We start from the raw sequence: 13,502 nt of genomic DNA on the forward strand, positions 1-13,502 counted from the left end.
CACCTCAGTGCCCTTGATCCTGGAGAAGACCTGCAGTTGTATGCTCAACAGGCATTTACTTAGGCATACATTTTCTAAAAGAGGTGATTGCAGAGCTCTTACCAACACTCTAACTAGCAGGCAAGACCCCATCATCTCAATTAATATCTGCCCATTAACTCTGTTTCTGTCTCCACTGATGCTGCCAGTGCTGCTGTATATTTCCAGCATTTCCTATTTTTACTTAAAGCTGGTTCTGAGTTGCAGTACTTTTCCAAATTATAATTTATTCAAAAAATATTTTCAACCCTATATTTGATTCACTAAATAGATAGTTGCAATATATTCTTTTCACTCTCAAAAGTTCTGCATTAACTGTGAAAATGCTATATTTTTCAAGACGTCTGGGTAATCTGACCATGTTTAATCAGTTTTCCAAGGTTCATTGCTTGTGCTATAATTCAAAGAATTCAAAAATGAATTCACAAACTGACTTGCATGTTCTATCAGTGTTCTACAGTTCTGAAGCTGTCAGCATGGATTAGCCACAGTTTTTGGCAGCTGCCATAAAACTAGAAATGATTCTATTTGACTCAAAGAAATCAGGCAGCAGGAAGTTCCAGCAGAGCTATACCATTCCTTGGTGCACAATCTATTAGTGTTTTCAGTTTGTTCAAATATGTAGTTCAGTAAAGTGAACCTATGTGATTCTGGCCACTTGGAGATGCTTGGGCTTTGCTGTGCTGTGCATTGTACTCAATGCCAGGGATTGCAAAATTACTATTAAGGAAAAATCAGCAGTTATGTTTAGATGAGCAATAGGTTGGCTGGTTTGCCATTGGTGTATTATGACCAATGAAGAAAGTAGCACAGTGTAACTGTCAAAGGACTAGTTACCCAGGAGCCCAGGCTAGGACTTTGGTGAGATGGGTTCAAATCCTTTCATGATAGTTGATGGACTTTAATTTGAATTAGGAAATATGAACTTGAAAGCAACTCTCAGTAATAGCAACTGTATGACTATCCTTAATTGTCGTAAAAACCTGTCTCGTTTGCCTTAATGATTTGCTATAATAGTTTTCAACAGTTTGTCTTTAAAGAAGAAAATCTGCCATTCTTACTACATCCAGCCCACGTATGACACAACATTCACAGCAACGTGGCTGGCCAGTAATTATCATTTAAACAATCTATCAAGCCACTCAGTTTAGGGGCAACTAGGAATTGGCACCAAATACTGACCTTGTTAATTAGACTAAATCCCATGAAAGATTATAAAAAGATACCATTGTGTGAAGTACACATATCAGTATTGAGATTCCTAAGGTAGTTCAGTTGGTGTACAATAGCCTTGCTATCATGCGCACTGCGTCACTGTGTCAATAGAGAGCATTGCTTTTCTGAAAAGATCAGGATTTGCCAATTTTCCTTTTACTTCCTTTTCAGATTGTTCAGAAATCTTGGTTCTCCAGTCTCTTCTGTGTCATTTTATTTTGTAAGATGATGCATGGTTTGCAAAATACTCTTCATCCTCTAAGAAAGTTTACTGAACACTAATTGAAGTCAGCATGTCTTTTTGTATGAAGAAAATTGGTTATTTATATTATTGCCAAGTTTGTAGTACCGGCCTTTATTCTGTGATTGAAATAATCACACATCCGATCTTTGTCCTTCTCCTGCTCCCTATCATAGCATATGCTGAAGTAACGGTGCTGGTAGTTCTCATGTATTATTATCCACGTGAATATTCTTCACATGCATGTCTGGATTGTTCGTTTGTCCCCTGCAGCCAACAGATGCCAAGGCTAATTTTGTGCCCATACCTCTGCCCCCAGCTGAGATTAACTGGTTAACTCAACACAGATTACAGGTTGAACTAGGGACCTCCATGTCTGTATTACACGGTGCTATAGAATGGTGCAATTACACATTGAGCTCAATACAAGCTTGAGAAGCAACATACCATCTTCCTACACTTTGTCTCAGCTTTGTAAAATTTTCCCAGTATAAAAAGATAAAGCCTCTTATGTATGTCTTTATCATGAAATCCAGGAAATTTTCAAATTGGCATTTTAGTGTCATTAATATGCTTAATTTCCTGCTGCCATTGAAATTTATACATACAAGTACTATATTGACCATGTGTGTGTTCATATTGCATCAAAGATCCAGCAGCAAAAAGAGTCTGAATTACTTTTTAGTTAAAGATTGAATTATGTAAGTCTGGTTCACATTTGATTTTTCCATGATCATTTCACCTGAGTAAAATCTCATCACTGATGCACAATCTGTGCCAGGTCATGTTATTTTAACATGGATTAGTTAGTATTTGATTGGATAAGTTATATTCATTATAATTACCATTAAATAGTAGTGAATATTGAGGAAGGTGTTGAATTATTCCATATAGGATTATATAACTTGTTGGCAAAATTACTTTAAGGAGAAAAAAGTTTTGTCTGACCATCTTAATCTCTGAAAAATTGATTTTTTGATTTGGAAATTGGAGTTGTTCTGAAACAGTAGTACATGATGACCTTATTGATAAGAATAAAAATCTCATTGTCACAAGATAAATAAAGGTTCCATCTATCCAGGAGATCATATGCCAAATTTTCATCTGATTTAATATCTTCTTGATAGATGGTTGCCTTTGACTTTTCCTCAATTTACATGTATAGTAGATGAATACAGATGATTATAGTTCTCCTAGTTCTCATACTTAATTTTGTAACTTACGATGTTGTGAGGGGATGAATGGGGAGCTTCATTCAAGGAGATGCTGGAAAAATGGGGGTAGATCTTAAGGCAAGGACATTTTAGAAAAAGGAACGTTGTAGGTAAGTGCCTTTTTGCAATGATACAGGGGATTTCAACTATCCTAGTATTCACTGAGATAATTATTATTCTGAAAGGTATAAAGTGCACAGATTCTCACAAGCTTTCAGAAGCGCTTTGGCAACCAGTACGCAGCAAGCTTGCTCTAAAAGGGACAGCTCTAGGCTTTGTTTGGAAGGGAAGAGTAGGGATATCAGTGGGAAAGCATTTTGGGTGTAGGAACTATAACTCGATTTGATGTAGTGTAAATACTGAACCAAGAACAAATGTTTTAATTTGGGGAAAATTTAAAAAGTTGAGTGAAGGACAGGAAGATGAGATTATGTTTCTTGAGCTTACACTGAGCTCCACTGGAACACTGCAATATTCTTTTTATCAATATAAATGATTTGCATGTGAATATAAGGGGCATGGTTAGTAACTTTGTAATTGACACCAAATTTGGAGGTGTATTGGACAGCCAAGAAGTTTACCTCAGAGTACAGTGCGATCTTGATCAGATGGCCCAATGAGCAGAGCAGTGGCAGATTGAGTTTAATTCAGATAAATGTGAGGTGCTGTACTTTGAAAAGACAAATCAGGGCAGGATTTATACATTTAATGGTAAGGTCCTGGTGAGTGTTGCTGAACAAAGGCACCTCGGAGTGCAGGTTCATAATTCCGTGAATGGAGTCCAAGTAGATAGGATAGTGAAGGTGGCATTTGGTATGCTTGTTTTAATTGGTTAATACACTGAGTATAGCAGTTGGGAGGTCATGTTATGGCTGTACAGGACATTGGTTAGGCTATTTTTGGAGTACAGTGTTCAATTCTGGTCTCCCTGCTGAAGGAAAGATGTTGTGAAACTTATAAGGGTTCAAAGCAGAATTACAAGGATGTTGCCAAGTTCAGAGGGATTGAACTATCGGGAGAGGCTGAATAAGCTAAGGCTATTTTTTGTGGAGCGTCGGAGGCTGAGGGGTGAACTTATAGAGGTTTATAAAATCATGAGGGGCGTGAATAGAGTGAATAGTCAATTCCTATGCCCCAGGGTAGGGGAGTCCACAACTAGAGAGTATAGGTTTAAGTTGAGAGAAGAAAGATTTAAAAGGGCCCTAAGGGGTAACTTTTTCATGCAGATGGTAGTGCTTATTTAGAATGAACTGCTAGAGGAAGTAGTGGATGCAGGTACAATTACATTTAAAAGACATCTGGATGGGTATGTGAATAGGAAGGGTTTGGAGGGATAGGGGCCAAATACTGGCAAATAGGTCTGGATTAATTTTGGATATCTGGTTGGCCTGTATGAGTTTGACTATAGGGTCTGTTTCCACTCTGTACATGTCAATGACTGTATGACACTATAATAGGTCAAGGACAGAAATGTAAGTGTGAGAGAAAGATGATGTATTAAAATGGCAAGCAACTGGACGATTGGTGTCATGTTTCTGAATTGAGCAGGGTGTTCTGCAAAGCAATATCCTAATGTGTGCTTGGTCCACCCATTGTTTATGAAGACAGAATCAAAGCACTCAATAAAAACCATGGCAGATCTTCTGCCTGCACAAAAAGAGTTACTTTATTGGTATCTAATTTTCCCTATTCCTTCCTAAAGGTATGCTCTTGCACTTTTTGTATTTACAAAGCATTTTTAGCTTTTCCTTGATTTTACTTGATTTCTTCAATTCTTTTCAATTTCATACTAGACTTTCTATACTCCTCCAGATTTTCTGCAGCGCTTTCAGTATCTTACATAAGCTTCCCCTGTTTGCTATATCATACTTTATATGCTCTTTGATGTCTGAGGGGAGAAGAATTTAGACTAGATTTGGAAATGCTATCCTTTGTTTACGTGGAATCATAATTTTCCAAAAACTTTTCTTTCATTTCCTTTTCACAAGTGGCAATGTAAGTGAGTTACTATAATGAAGAGTTTTGAACAACTAGTCAGAAGGAACATTTAGAATGGTGAACTAATCCAATCTGTAGCAGAGAGCAGGGAAACTCTGGGAATGGAAGACTGTTTCAACCGTGTTAATTTAAGTCAGAAAGTATAAACTTCAAGCGCCATTAGCTTATGTATTATAAAGTTACTCAAGGAATGGTTTTAGCTTAGAAAATCCAGAAATTAAATGTTTTTGGGTTGCTCAGAGAAGACCTGACAGGATTCAGAAGCAAATGTAGTTTGTCTTCTAAAATAGGTTCATATAATAATGCGGGAAAAGCACAGATACCTCAGTAGAAAAATTTATTTTGTGCAGGTTGTTAAAATCTAAGAAAATTTAAGCTCTCAGTTTTGTGTGCAGTTATGTAAGAAGACTGCACAGTTTACAAAAAAGGACTGGAGAGAATCAGTTGTGGTGAACTTAAATATTTGATATAAAGGTATAATTTCCCTGGATGTGAATTGCTCTAAAGTCATGAAGTTGGGAATAGATGACACTTTGTTTTGCTGTGTGTTTTTAGATTTTTCAAACAGTGTTCCATATCTAGATATCTTTTTGTCTTTTGTGTAATAAACTTCTGTTCTGTACTTGAAGAAACTCTGCAGTCTTGTATGACAATGTTTCAGTGAATAACCAGCAGGTTAACTAAAATATATATTTAAAAAATCCATTCGACTAGATATTCTTTGAGGATCTGACACGTCCAGTCGTACCATCACCTGGGATCAATACACGAAGGAGAATCTAACCATTTCCCTTTATTGTTCAAAAACATTTCCACTGACTTTTATTTTGTTCCAAGTGGACCCGCGAGGTCTGTGTGCAGCAGAAACTTGCAGAATCAATGTCATTGCTACAATTAGTGGCAGCATGTACTTCATCATGCACAGACCCTGAAGCGGCTCCACACTTGCAGAGTTGCAAAACTTAGAGGGAATATTAATGCTCAATAGCATTATCATTGTGCAATACCTCACTGTCAACATCCTGCTTGTTAGCACTGATAGTGGTTACAAAAAAAGGACAGGGGCAGAAAGTTCTGCAGTGAGTAATTCATCTCCTGAATCTGACCACAAGGCACAAGTCAGAAGTGTGATGGAATACTCTCTTCTTGCCTGGATAGGCCCTGCTCCAACAACACTTGTAAAGCTCTTCATTAGTCAGGTGAGAGCACCCACTTGATTGGCATCCAATCTACTACCTTAAACTTTCAGTGAAAACTGGTACTTGATAATATTTGAGATATATTAATCATTTTTCTCTGATAGGTGTACAAAAACAGACTGTTGAACTCTCAAAACGTTCAGTAACTGTTTGATACTGTTTTCACTTGCCTGTTTGCTAGCTCTTGCCACGGTATCAGTAGTTTCACAATTGGTTTCACATTGCATTGCCCTCCACAGAATGTGACCTGTGTTTTTTTTCTCCAGGTGCATATCAGGTTTTCACAAGTTTTTTTTTCTCCTAACATCAAAAATCTTTGATTTAATGAGCAGCAGAGATGTTGGAAGCTGGGGTCAGATTTGGGAAAAAAATGCTTCAGGGCTTTCCTTGAAAACCCTTGGAAACATCAAAACGAGCTGACTTGTTTTTTAAATTAAAATTAAATGTTGAGTGTTATTTTCAATTAAATGCTCAAAGTTAAAGTCAATTTAGACTGGAGCATGTTACTTTTTAAACAAGTAGCTAAGGCGAGGAAACAAAAATCAGACATGTTATTTTTGGTCCAGTCCCTCAAGCATATTGTTGAATCTTGCTTGCTCATCACCAATTTTTCAAACATTTTCCCCTATCTCAGTTGATCTTTCCAATTCTCCTTCATTTGCAACCATTTTTGCCTCTAGCCCATTACTCTCCCCGACCTCAGGTTCCAGTTGAGGCCTTTCAATGCCTTGAATTCCCATCTCACAAATAACTACAATCATTGATTTTTTTTCCACTAATTTCCAAAGATTGAATCATTTCTGAGTGCAATTCATGTAAATTATACCTGCTTTCTAGCTGACAGTCTAACATCCTTGCCTATGTTTAATATGCAAACCCAGAGAAGTAGTTATCAAGCTATTTATTGTGAATCAGCATACATCATAAACTGATATAACTGATACCAGTAGGTTTGCATTCTTCTGTTTGGTCTTTAATCCTGGGACGGGAGATGTCAGTCATTACAGTCTCCAGGAGCTTGCTTGTTTGCCTTCAAGGTCAGAAAGGATTTCCACTGTGTTTTTATCCTAAATTCACCTAAAGTTTGATTTTTTTTTAGCTGTCCCAGTGGATTGTGCAGCAAAGAGATTGTTTTGGTGGTATGTGTGGGTTACATTAAGTCAAAACGTGATTTCAGTTTATACATCAGTTGGTCTTTCTTTTTTCTCAAATGACCAAGGTTGATGATTTGAGAAAACAAAATTACAGAAATAGTTCACTGAGTTTCCCGACAGAATGTTGTCTGTTAACATATTGCACTGAGTATACATTGAAAATTTTACATCTGAAAAAGAAAAATCTATTCTGGCAAAATTCCGTTGTTAACTAATTGTGGCACACAGTGGGGAGGATAAACTTCTTGGATCTCTGCAACTTATGCCATTATGGCAACTAGCAGAATTTAAACTGGTCCAGACGCATAACTAAGCTGCAGTTGACATTTCTAGCATCAAAACTGAAGGCCTTGCCCTTCCTTTGAACTCAAAATGTTGTCCCTGACAGTATCAAGTTAAGGATCCAGTAGCAATAAGTATAATTTCTTAGAACATAATTCAACAATGTAGTAGTCAAGGTTAAACTCTTAAATCCTTGCATGTTGTTTGAATATATGATTGAAAAGACAGCCTTTCTCTCCCTTCCCCCACAATGCTAACCATAAACATCTTCTGGGATAGAAAAGGTAGTGGGAGATGCAGCTTTCTAGTTCAATTTTGTATTTAAAAAAGTTCAAGTATAAATTTTGATGCATCTTTGATAAGAGAACAAGAAGTTATTTTGCCTCTAGAGCCCTGAGATTATAATGTATATTGGAACCTCCAAACTTGCAGCCTCAGAAGGCAGGAGAAGGCAACAGGGGAAAGAAAAAACTTTTTGAAATAAAGCTGTTAACAAAATATGTGGAAAATTATTAGAAGGTGCGAAAATAAATTTGTCTTTTTATGAAAAAAACTAAAGAACATGAGTCCACTTTTGACTTTCTTTTGACATTACTGAGACTGAAAAGTTTCAATAAGGATGCATGCATCGATGAGATAGAATAACGATAGATAAAAAAAGTGGTGCTGAGAAAATAAATGAAACTCAATACAGAAAAGGCACTTAGAGCCTTGATGGCATGCACCCTAGAATGCCCAGAGAAACTGGGCAATACATGAGAAAAGATCTGATAAGAAATTTTCAAGCATTCATGGGTATAAATATGTAGTCAGTGGGCTCCTGGTAGGATTTGAAGCCTCAAAAAATCCCTCCAAAATTGGGGATTGACTCATCCACTGAATAGAAAAGCAAGCCATTCTGTTGGTGTGAATGGGTGTCATTTTTGTAATGCAGCCTACATCACCTGCTTAATTCCTCAAACCCAGTTAGAAGGTACTAGGCAGTTAAATATCTATTTGTGGAGTGAGAAACGGAGCCTCACTATTTGACAGGGAGGCATGGGGGTTGTGGGGGTGGGGTCATGGGGGGTGGTGGGATTCAATGTATAAACTGAATATGTGCAAAAGCATGGGCCAGAATCTTTTCAGCTCCTGAGTGAAATTGACTGTGGCAAAACATTTGGATAAAATGAGCAAGCTATCCAGCAAAACCAAAAAGCCACATTTTCCCGCTGAATCCCAGACGCCAAAATGAAATTACCCTGAGTAAGCAGCTAGAAACCTATTAGCATGCATTATCACTTGCCATCCCTCTCATTTCTACCTAATCGCATCTCAATATTACGCAGATTCTTAATCTGCTGCCCGCTGAATAGAAAGTGTACCCTGAGAGTTCCCGACATTGGAGTAAACACAGGGTACCTGGCAACTCCAGTTCACCACACGCTCACCCTCTGATTATCCAGCACCAATATCTCAGTGCACACACCTTGAGAAGAGGCCTCATATACAACACACACAATTGTGGGGTCAGTTAGGAGTAGATTTCAATTGGAATTTGGAGGCAGCAACTAATCTGAGATGTTGAGGTCAATACTCACTCTCATTTTGTTTTGGTGCATTGTCTTCTAAAGTTACTTCATGTACGTGGAACCTTGAAACAGCTGTACAGCCAACCAACTTAAAGGAAACACTGCATGAGGGGCCAATGGCAGTGAAGGGGGCGTATTCAATTTGGCCCTCCTTGTTGGACTGCTTCATGTTCCACCCTATGAAGCAGTACGCCAGGCCATCTGAGTGTGCATGATGTAAATGCCGACTAGTCGCAATACTAAGCGCCTGTTGTGTTCTCAGCCAGCACAGGTTCATTGCAAGCTTGACCAATAGATCCAGCTGCAGCAGAGGTTATCATTGCTGTTGCTGTGGTGTAACAAAGGCAGAGAGAAATGGAGGAGAAACAGATGTGGCAGTAAGCCCAGGGCTAGCAGCAAGCATCAGCAGATGCTGAGCTGCCTCAACATGGAAAGTCACAGCTGAATGTCTTCTTAGGTGGGCCAGAGTCTTTTATTGAGTGAGGCACAGTATTGGTGCAGACTGAGGATGTCCAAGAAAATTATCCTGAAGCTGTGCCATCTGCTGCAGCAAGACCTGTGACTTGAGGAAGTTGATGGCCACTCTATTCCATGGGCCATCAAGGTGACAACTGTGTTAAACATTTACATGACTAGATCCTTCCAGGGAGCCAGGGGACCTGTGCGGGATGTCTCAATCATTCGCCCACAAATGTCTGACACCACTTCTGTCTGATCACATCAGTTCATTTTCTACCCCGATGATGAGGTTAGTACAGGAGCCTGGGCAGTAGGTTTTAAAAACGGAGGGGGTGGGGGTTGTGGAAGTTGTGTGCAACATTATCGACTGCCCAAGCTGCACACTGTGAGTTATTTCATAATGCAGCAGAGTTCATCAATAGAAAAAAAATCCACTCCATTCGTGTGTAAGTGATCACTGGTTCCACTGCTGAGAGGTTTGCACCTAGTATCCCTCCTTCATCCTGGAGAATTCTTGCAGTCCTTCTGCATTTAAGGGTTCAGATGCCTTACAAGGATGGTTAGTGGCGTACAAGGGCTACCGTTTGCATCTGTGGCTAATAATTCCATTTCGTAACACCCTGGCTGAGGCAGAGCGTAGGTGTGATGCATCCCGCTCATTTTTGAGAAGTCTGCTGAAAATGAGATCCTGCTGCTGGTGGGGGTCCCTGCAGTACAGTCCAGTCCGAGTTTGCTGCATAATCCTAACATACTGTGCCCCACACAGTGGAGCAGGCAAAGAGGGGATATCTTGGATGCTGAGGAATTGGGACCGTGGGAGCAGTCATCTGAGGAGGAGAATAAGATCCTTGAGCTGAAGGAATATCACCTTCTGCAGACCACAGCCACATTGGGTGCTACAAGCTCCTCAGTATTTAACTGACAACTGGTTCCAAAAGATGAGAGTAGGGCACAATGATCACTCATTGACTTTAAAATGCTGATTGCTCAATATGTAAGTAGTTTTTTTGTACGCTAGGAAGGAAATGCAGCTTGTATTTGTTTGATTTCTGTTCCTGTTTGATCTTTGTAAATGAAAGTAAGTGTTTAGAAACATTAAAGGCTTCCCTCTTCTTGATAGCCTCTGTCATCCTCCTCCACTCTTACCACCTGATAAACTTACTCTTTCTCATCTTCTTCCCTGCAATGCTATTGCTTCAACATGTTCATGTGACGTACTCAATTTTTCTTCTTGTAATCAGGCATTTCTATCAGATAAGTCACTTCACTAACCCTCCTAACTGATGAAGACAACTGAATTTTGCTGTCAGAGGTTCATCATGTAAAAGCAATGAGACCAATGCTTAATTTCCTGCTTGAATAGTTATATTCGTAGAATGTTTGTCTGCAAATCCTTCAATTTATTTTCTGGTGAAGTTTTTGAATGCTCCTGCCTGACTTCCCCTGCTCTAGTAAGTCTCTATAGAAACATGGGCATGTAATCCAACATTGAGGATTCATATTTTTCCTTAATCTCTTTTAATGGACGTGTCATTTCATGGCCATAGATTAGTTTGAATGAACTGGACCGAATAGATTCATTTGGGCAATCTCTGGTAACAAATTGTGAAAAATCCACCAGGTAGATAGAGTGCCAGGTAGGTAGGGTGCCACAATGCAAGATGGGCAGTGGACCATATTAATAATGTAGTGTTTAAGGGAGATCAAAGTGTTGGGACTGTCAGGTTCAGCAGGGTATTGAGATCAGCAGCACTAGATGAGCATGTCTTTTCCTGGGGAGGATGACTCTTACTTCCAATAGGAGGGAAAGATGTTGCGACAGGCAGAGTAGGGTGGGGAGGAGTGTGGAGTGGCTGGTTTTGGGTCTACCACAATGTTGCCAAGAATGGAGGGTTTGAATTATAAAGAGAGGCTAAATAGGCTGGGACTTTTTTTCACTGGAAAGTAGGAGGTTGAGAGTTGACCCTTACAGAGATTTATAAAATCATGAGATGTATAGACAAGTGAATAGCAGGTGTCTTTTCCCGAGGGTGGGGACTTTCAAGACTGGAGGGCAAGTTTTTAAGTGAGAAGAGAAAGATTTTTAAAAAAGAGACATGGAGGGAAAGTCTTTTACTCAGAGAGTGGTTCAGGTGTGGAATGAACTTCCAGCGAAAGTGGTGGCTGTGGGTACAGCTACAACATTTAAAAATCATTTAGGTAAGTACATTAATAAGAAATGTTTGGAGGGATAGGGGCCAAGCGCAGGCAGGTGGGACTAGTTTTGTGTGGGATTATAGTTGACGTGGTCTGGTTGGACCAAATGGTCTGTTTCAGTGCTGTATGACTATGTGACTCTATGGCAGTGGGGTTTGTCAGTTCCCTGGAGGAGAGGGAGACTGTCAGGTTTCAATCTAGGATTGAAGGAGGATGGGGTCGCAGTGGAGAGAAGTCGCGGGTATGTTGAGTTCCAAGAATGAGTCCTGGAGGGAGGGGGGGATGACAGGCGGAAAGGGTGTGTCCTATACCAGGGTATTGGAGACGTGTCAAAGTGTGGAGCTGTTTGAACACAGCAGGCCAAGCAGCATCTTAGGAGCACAAAAACTGACATTTCGGGCCTAGACCATTCCTCAGAAGAGGGGGCTGGGGAGAGGGTTCTGAAATAAATAGGGAAAGAGGGGGAGGTGAACTGAAGATGCCTAGAGGAGAAGTTAGGTGGGGAGGAGACAGACAAGTTAAAGGGGCAGGGATGGAGCCTGTAGAGGTGAGTATAGGTGGGAAGGGATGGATCAGTCCGGGGAGGACGGACAGGTCAAGGGGGCGGATGAGGTTAGTAGGTAGGAAATGGAGATGCGGCTTAAGATGGGAGGAGGGGATAGGTGAGTGGAAGAACAGGTTAGGGAGGTGGGGATGAGCTGGGCTGGTTATGGTATGCAGTGGGGGGAGGGCAGGCTTTGAAGGTTATGAAGTCCTCATTGATACCATTGTGCTGCAGGGTTCCCAAGCAGAATATGAGTTGCTGTTCCTGCAACCTTCAAGTGGCATCGTTGTGGTGTCAGTTCAGGGTCTGGGGGTGTGTTGGAGATCTAGGGGAACTGTAGTAGGGGATATGAGTGGTAAGTTGGGGTGTTGATTTAATGTTTAGCCACGAGTTAGACGAGGTATTTAATGTCTAACTTTTTCTGAGTGGTTAATTACTTAACTGCAATGGAAGCCTCCAAATTGGTCAAATGAATTGTATGCTTTCAGAGGTTTACAGGCAAAGATGAATTCCTCTGAAAACCATAAATTTTCCATTGGAATTCTCAATTGTTTGAGTAAACCTCACAAAATCTGTTCTATCAGGAATTTCATGGAGTCCTGATTCACAATGCCCACCCATGGTGCAGAAACAACTATCTGGCAATTGGAAAGTCCCAGCCAAGTTATCACATAAAATGTGATGTAAATGAATTAAACGGTTTGGCATTGTAATGCTTACATGATAGATGTGACAGATCGGAAAATGAATTTTTGACAGAGAACTTCCATTTTGTTTTTGTCTTTTATTTTCCTCTGGAATAGGGAGGACTGAGAACCCAGACACCTCAGAAACGAATCAAACAAAAATTTGGAGAAGCACTTTGAAACAAATTCTTTTCTCATACCAGTTACCTCGTATAAAGTTATGGTGTAACGTTTTGGGCAATGTTAAATAATCAGCATATTTGTGTAAAAACAGATGGTTTTATCATCTTTCAGAATCAATAACTTAGTTAATCACTCAATCTTTTATTCCCAACAGCACCCACTACAGCTAGTTTGGAAACCATTTCCTCAGCATTGAAACACAGCATTGATTGCCTAGATAGACATGACTAGACTCTCTATCTCATATCAATAAGTCAAATGACACATGTTATTTGATGTTATTTTGTCTGGATAGATTGTGTTGAATCATGTTGAAATGAAAGTCCCAAGTTTATGATGTCAAATAGGTTAGTGACTAATAATCCTCATCTCAACTGACTGACGTGCATATTTTCAGCATTATCCTTTGCCCCAACTGTCAACTGCAGAAACTGTTGAAAAGTTCATCCAGTTTCCAGATATGAACTTGCATCTGTTGGTACAGTAAATATCATCAAAGAAAATACACAAATAAAAAATGT

This window comes from Stegostoma tigrinum, chromosome 14 (genome assembly GCF_030684315.1).
Source record: "Stegostoma tigrinum isolate sSteTig4 chromosome 14, sSteTig4.hap1, whole genome shotgun sequence".
NCBI lineage: Eukaryota > Metazoa > Chordata > Chondrichthyes > Orectolobiformes > Stegostomatidae > Stegostoma > Stegostoma tigrinum.